General features: G+C 38.6%; 1 pseudogene; it reads left to right on the top strand.

Moving 5' to 3' along the window:
* Positions 1-1,326: 1,326 nt before the first annotated feature.
* The window catches only part of LOC100597616, a 95,481-nt pseudogene continuing 89,158 nt past the window's right edge, over positions 1,327-7,649 (top strand).

Genomic DNA, 7,649 nt, shown 5'->3' with positions numbered 1-7,649 from the left:
AATCATCACTGCTGCTGCAATGCTCCACCATCAAAAGCCCCTTGTGTGACCCAGAAGCTTGCCTGCCTCTTACCCCTACACAATACATGCTGTAGAATTCATATTAGGGGAGTCATATTTGTTTTGCATATAGGAAACTCTCTAAGAATACTTTAAGAACTCACTGGTTCTTTCAGGTCACCAGGGAACGATTTTGGTAATTTCACCCTAGCTAACAACTTCTGTGAGTACCATTTCAAGGACTAATTTACTAAATGGTCCCTCTGTTGCCTGAAAGAGTTACAAAGTTTCACAAAGTGTCTGACTTACTCACATGCAGTAGCCCATGTACTAAGAAGATCTGGCTTCAAAAACACATTATAGGATTCCGGTGGTTGCTAGCTGTTTTCTAATACTACTTGAGGAATGGGGAAGTATGCAAGTCATCAACTTGTTCAAAAGACCAAGTGCATAGTCACTTGAGACAAAGCAATGAAAAACACATTCATGTACACACACTCCCACATTTTTCCTCTCTTCCAAGTTCAATGCTTTCCTTTTGTTCTCTAAGCAAAATAGACCCCACACCCACACAGAGAAAGATAAGCCTTCGATTTTTGGTCTGACTTTTTTTCCTCCTTCATGGAGATGGCTCTATGGGGCTTTCAACTTGTCAGATATAATCTATTCTGGCCACACAGTCTTGAGAGCACGACAGCCACAGAATCTGTGGTGTCAGATGAAAATGGCGTAGAATGCAAGTGCAAAGCATCGCAGAGGTGATGAACATGAGGTTCTCCCTCCCTGAGAAGCAATGAACAAGATCCGGACCTGGAAGAGCAGTTGCAACAAATGACAGGGGCCTCTGTGGACAGAGTGTAGCCCAGACCCTCAGCTGGCCAAGTGGACAATTCCCAAAGGCTGCAAGTCCTCACATCTCTCTGTCACTCCCACTGAGACATTTTGAAAAGAAGGTCAAATAGCCCTTCATCAGGATATGTTGATTCAGACAGACAGCTAAGCCGAGGTAGCTTTGGTGAACACACTATGGGATGAAATGAGTTCCCCTGTGGTCTGCTGCCCTGTTGCTGTTAAACTGAAACTAGAGAAGCTCAGAGTTGCTAAGAGATTGTCACATTGCTGTGGGAAGAATTTACACAATTGGCGCCCTCAGGCAAGTAGTGCTGAATCTGTCAGTATTCAAGACTGTGTAATTTTTTCAGCTATTTCTTTATTCCAGTCTATGTGGAGCACAGCCTTTTCTCTGCACCTTCAGAGTGAACATTTATAGCACTGCCAGTTCTGAGGAAGGATGAAGATTGGCTACCAGAAGTGTAGGTTCAAGGGATGACCCTGGGGGCAAAACTGGGAAGAAGGCAAACTGTCAGCACTAGAACTGTGGACAGCTCCAAGAATAGAGAAAGGGAAAAAATCTGCAAGGTGAGCCAGGGCAATGGTAGAAGTAAGGAACTCTCCCTAGATATTAGGAGTCATGACACAGCTAGGGTCTGAAACTTGCTGAGCAGTTCAACTGCTGAGTTTGCACTAGGAATAAAGATCAGGATTAAATAGCAGGCGACACTACGGTGTAATATCAGTGTTGCTCAATTTGCCCTTCCCTTTCTCTGGTAATCGGAGAATCAATATCCATAGCCCCAGTTCAGGGAGCAGGGTGATCATGTGAGTTACATACCTTTGCCACAGATCATTGGATCAGAAGAACATCTGACTCAAATGCAACCAATTCATTAGCTGACTGGAGATGCATCTGATCCACTCTCTCGAGAATTTAATATAAAAGATATACCAATTGCAGCTACTCAGATAGTACTGGACACTAGATCTCAAAAGCCACAGAGATTAAGCACCAGTCGACACCACAACAACTCAAAGTCACATGCAATCCAGGGTCATGAAGGAGCAGAAACTAAGAGCCTTCAAAAGAAGCTGGTGTGGGAAAGAACAAAGAAGATATGCAGAGAGTGGCAAAGATGAGACACCATGTGATCCAAGAGGGAAAGGAAAATGGGTAGATTACCTGTCTGACAGCTTTCAGGTTCTCAAGAGATCTTGTGGTTATTCTTTCAGTCAGGATCTCTGAGATCTCCTACATCTTTGTAATCTAACCAGGAAATCCTAATCCTGCAAGGTCCCCCACAGTCAGCATACATCTCATTGTTGTAATTGGCCAGTTGTTCTAGATTCTTTAGATTGCAAAGGTCAGGAGACTCACTCTAGGGTAAACACTGGGAATAAGACCCACTGTCAGCACTAGGACTGTGGATAGCTCCAAGAATAGAGAGGGAAAACATCTACCCTAAGAACGAGTGAGTTATCATAAAGATACTCATGAACTGGGTCCAAGGCCAGAGAAATGTCTGGGAACCAAGACAGGTTAAGAACAAGCTGCTCTTTATCTCCTTGTCTTGCTCAGAGCCTTCACAATCTCTCTCTGATAATGTCTCTGCCCCTCTCTGCTGCCTCTCTATACCAATTGGTTTATTCTTTCCCCCCATTCTGTGTAGCTTTCCTCTACTTCAAAGATTCTGCTTTCTCATAGCTTTTACTTTTTCATAACTTCAGCCTGCTGTGACCCCTCATAGCCCTACCTTACCTCATAGTTTCTCGTTATAGTTTCCTTCTATTTCAGATCCCACTGCTGACTGAATTTTCAAGCTCAGCTTCAAAAAAGGGAATATGATCAGCCCTGCTCATCCTTTTGCACCAGGTCATGGGCTGCTGGCCAGTCTCTGATTTGACTATTCTTAGATCAACACTCACCCCTTATACAACCAGCTCCAGCCAGTAGGGCAGGTTCACATAGTACAAAACATAGCAATTAAGACTATCCATTCAGAAGAGGCTATGAGCGTGGCAGACAATTTGACCAACACGTTTGATATTCCAACCTCTCCTTATCACAAATATGCTTAAGATATTGTCCTCTGTTTTCAAAAAAAATTATGTAATAAGGCAATCTATCTTGTAATATTAGCAATTATGTTTTAATTTTTTATCTTCTTCTTTTACTTTTTGGAAGTTTCCAAATTTTCCATAAGTAATATGTCCTAATTTTACAGATACACTCAGAAATATTACATTAACTATTAAGAAAACAGATATAGCATCATTTATACAACAGATGTATGGTGTGCAACAACCATGTACCATGCTAGATGCCATAAATACAGCAGTTAACAATAAAGGATCTCTTGTCATGGAACACAGGTGATCATATAATTTGTCAACCAAATCAGGACACTTTTGAGAGTGAAAGCATTGCTATTAATAATCAGACCAAGACAAAACTAGGACTGTGCTGAGTAAACCTGGGCAGCTAGTGAATGTTCCCATTTATGTAGGCCAGCTAACATTTTAACATTTTGAGCAGAGGACTAGCAGATATAGAGCCTTAACTCTCCTCTCACAAATTAATTTCTAAAGGAAATTCTGAGAATATGCCAGGCAAGCATTTGGGGACAGGAAGTCCTTTAAATCTCAAGATCCTCATTCAGCACTCTGGAAAACGTCCACGGTCCTAGCTCAACCAAGAAGGACAAGGTAAGGGAAGAGTTGGTAAGAGGGGGAGCACACATTGATTGATCATATACCATGTGCCAGCTATGGGGTTGGGTGCTCTCCATAAGTCACGGAAATTAATCTCATGACAACTCTGTATTGTAGATATTGTTACATACCCATTCTGCTGATGAAGAAACCAAGACTCAGAGAGTTTACTTAACCAAGGTAGCACATCTAACATGAGGACTAAAATTGGATTCCAGCTCTAGCTAACCCCACTATATCAAGCCACCTTTCAAAAGTTAAATTTGAGATCTTAAGACACTGAACCATTATAACCTCTAGTTTCCCCCAGCAAAAATGTGATTAGTTATGAGTTTGTCGTAAGAAGTCAAGTTATAGTGGTCATTTTTTTCATATTATCAGCTTCTCAGCTTACCCAAAGCAGAAATGTAGAAAATGAGCTTAACTGGATGCTGCTTCTTGGAGCATTTCTCATGGTCCTTATGTAGGTGGTATCTGAATTTGCCATGTAACTTGAAAATGAGATTTTTGAAGGCTATTAAAAGAAAAATTCTGAAGAGTGTGGTTAGCCCAGGGGAAAACACCCAAGATGCTAAAAAGCATTTGCAACTAATTTCCTATCAATTGAACCAAAAAAGAGTAATTCTATTGATACCAGATTGGTTAATTAAAGAGATATGTCAAATCTATTTTGACAAATACCGTCATAACTCAAATCTCTATTCACTTTAATGGGATTTGGCCTGCATCAACTCTTTCAAAGTATGAAAGTGGAGTAAAGTAGATTTTGCTAGGATGGTTTTACTATCTTTGTTTTGGTTTTTCCAATAAGTACAGCCTACCTGTATTATGTACATATAGTCTATTTGTCAAAAAAAAAAAAAAGGTATTCTGATCAAACACAAGTGGGGAGGAAAAGTCTCTTGAAATAAAATCACCTGTGAGATGGTTTTTCGCCACCCTGTTAGCAAAATTCATTTGCAGACTAACAGTCAAAGAATGTCAAAAATGTAAAAACTGCATGGAAAATCATATTGTCTCTGTGATTTGTTTTCTCTCTGCTTCAGATCACAATCGTACATTTTGGACTAAATGTCTCTGGAGAAGCCGCACTGAAGATGTTGCAATTGGAAGACCCTTCTGAAATAGAAAATCTCTATTTATCCTAAGGTCTCTCTTGAAACAAAAGAGCTTCCTAGCAACATATTTTGGAAATGTTGAAATTAAAGTTCGGGCTTATGTCCTTATCACTTAAAATATGACAGATGAGAAGATAAAAGAATAGAGTGCTGAGGAATGAAACTTTAAAATGTGAATGTTTGGGCTCGGTACATAAATAGAAAGGGTGATTTCATTTAAAGCGAAAGAAAAATGAAATCCCTTTGTCTCACATAAGTAAATGATGTATCTGTTCCAGAACTTACACGGCTCTTTACCTTTAGATCTCAAGCTGCAATTCAAACCAGTATTTTAAAATACTCAGGGTCTTTATTCTCCCCTTCAGTTTCTTCCATTAGCAGGGAAATACAATCTTCTTTCGTGTGGAGTAGCTGATAACAAAAAGTGGCTAGCACAAGAATGCCCCCACTGAATTCACAGTTGGCTTTGCAGAGCTGAATTACATAGAAATAAAGGCAACTACTTACTGTCTCACTGAATTATGGATTTCAGAAAACTGTTTAATAAGGAGGAAAACACTTAAGACAGCTTCTATTGAATTTGGCACCCACAGAAAACTAACGAAACCAGAACTGATAACAGATTTTGTAGGGAAAGTTAAATTCCAATTTTATGATAGTGTAGAAGCCAAGATATCTTCACAAGGGCAGATCCCACAATAACCTTTATGTTAGTAATCTTGGAGGTGTGTGAAATTATATTTTTAAATGGTCAATCTTTCTTTACCTGCAACTTTAGATTAAAAACTTTTGATACATCTCTGTCCTTTATTAGGCTGCCAGATTTATAGAAAATAAGAAACCCTTCAAACCCTTGCCACTTCCTTTCCTTCAGTTGTTCAATTGTTGAGGAGACTGGATTGTCATCAGAATCAGATTGTAAATCCCTCACCAGATGGTAAACTTCTTAAGACTTGTGTCTTAGAATGTATTCATCTTTACAGAGCACTTAGTAAAGTTATAGGAACAAAGCAGGGTCTTAGAAAATGTTTTTTAATTGATTTGAATGTATACAACAGATTCAAAAACTCACAAGAATTTTTGTGTTTGTCATTTTTTAATTGTGCATTCATTTAGATTTGCTGATAGCTCAACAGATATCAGCTACTCTGCTAAATGAATAGAGTGAACCAGACACAGTCTTCATGCTGTGGCAGCTCTCAGTCTAATGTAAGGGAGGCAAATAAGTGAACCAGACAGAACAATACTGTGTGATGAGCATCAAACATGTTGAAAGAACATGACAGAAGCATATGCTCATTCAAAGGAGGAGCCAGAGCTTCTAGTAAAAGGTGATATCTAAACTGAAACTGTAAGCACATCATGGAACAAAGAGGGGGAAGGAGGTTCTAGGCAAAGGGAAAAGCATACTGCCAAGGTCAAGACATAAGAGGAAAACCATGTATTGGAAAACTGCAAACAGTTCAGTGAGGGGGGAGTCTAGAGTGCTCTGTAGGCAGGGATGGGACTTTGGAGGGCTTAGGGTACCATGCCATCTCAGTCTTTACAGGCAACTTTGGAATACTAATAATGGTGGTACTTCTGTGTGCTTGTCCATTGCCAAGTGTTTAGACTTATCCAAGCTCTCATGATGGAGCTATTACTAGGGGCAAAGAAAAAAGAGAATATGCTTTTAAATAAGGTAAAATAATTCAAAATAATGCTTTTAGTTTAATGGTTTTAGCATATAGACACAAGCGCATTATATACTTCTTTTCCTACTTCCACTCTTTCTTCTTTCCCCTCCCTTAATCTTTGCTAGATTCTGATCCCAAGTATATGAAGTCATCGTATGAAAGTGAGTAGTGAGGGGAGGGGTGTGGAAGTTGAGCAGGAATAGGTATAAGAGGATATCAATTTTGAAGATAATTGTACACAGGAGTCTTCCCTCATGAGCCCCAAGCTATTAAAAATAATTAAAACTTTCTGTTCTATATGTTGAATCTACATAGAACTAACCTTTCAGTAAGCTTTTGACAAATCGTGAAACAGCATTGCTTTTTTATCAAACTGAATATATTCAAAATAGGCCTTTGCTGTGAACTAAATAAAATGAAATCACCTTTCTGGTGAGCAATTGAACAAAATATAGCAAAACTTTAAAACTTTTTATACCTTTTATCCCAAAATCTTACTTCTAGGAAGCTACCTTAAGAAATAAACAATAGACATGCACAAAGATTTGACTAAACATTATCATGTTTTGATGGTCATCATGGTGATGACTAAACATCATCAAAAAATATTCCCATCATGACCAGCCTCAATCTACCAACAGAAAGTCATTGAATGCTGAGCTGAGAAGAGATACACATATTGGCTCCTGCACACCAGCGAAAAGGAAACACACAGAGCTCTCACTCCCTGATTTCTGTTTTAGAAACAGCACACACACATGCACACACCATCACTTCATTCACAGCTCATTGGCCAGAATTACTGGCATGGGTTTGCCTAGCTGCAACAGGATCTAGAAGGAAGAAACTGGATATTGGTGAAAACAGCAATGTTCTCCACAAAGCACTATCCTTGGGCTTCCTCTTTGATGCCTGACAAGTCCATCATAGAATTTTCTTAAACAAAAATTATCCTGTCCCTAAAATAAATTCTACCACTAGCTTCAAAATAATGATTTATTTTTACCTGTTATGTATATGATACACAGATACGAAGGAAAAAATTAAATTATTTCCAAGTGGATGGGTTTAGAAATTTTATTTTCTTTTTACTAAGTTGTATTTCCTAATTTTACCATAATAAACATGGATTGTTTTTATAATAACAACTTTCTTATGTTTAATATGTTATGTGTATTTATGTATACACATATTATGTATACATGATAAACAAACTTATATAAATATGTTTTCCTTGCATAGTTCCTACAAATTCATCTTATTTTAACTCTAAGAAGAACCAGAAGGCAGAATACAGAAACATTTAGTT

The sequence above is a fragment of the Nomascus leucogenys genome, chromosome 10 (genome assembly GCF_006542625.1).
Source record: "Nomascus leucogenys isolate Asia chromosome 10, Asia_NLE_v1, whole genome shotgun sequence".
NCBI lineage: Eukaryota > Metazoa > Chordata > Mammalia > Primates > Hylobatidae > Nomascus > Nomascus leucogenys.
Note: the sequence above shows the minus strand (reverse complement) of the source record. Positions and strands in the feature narration are given on the sequence as shown.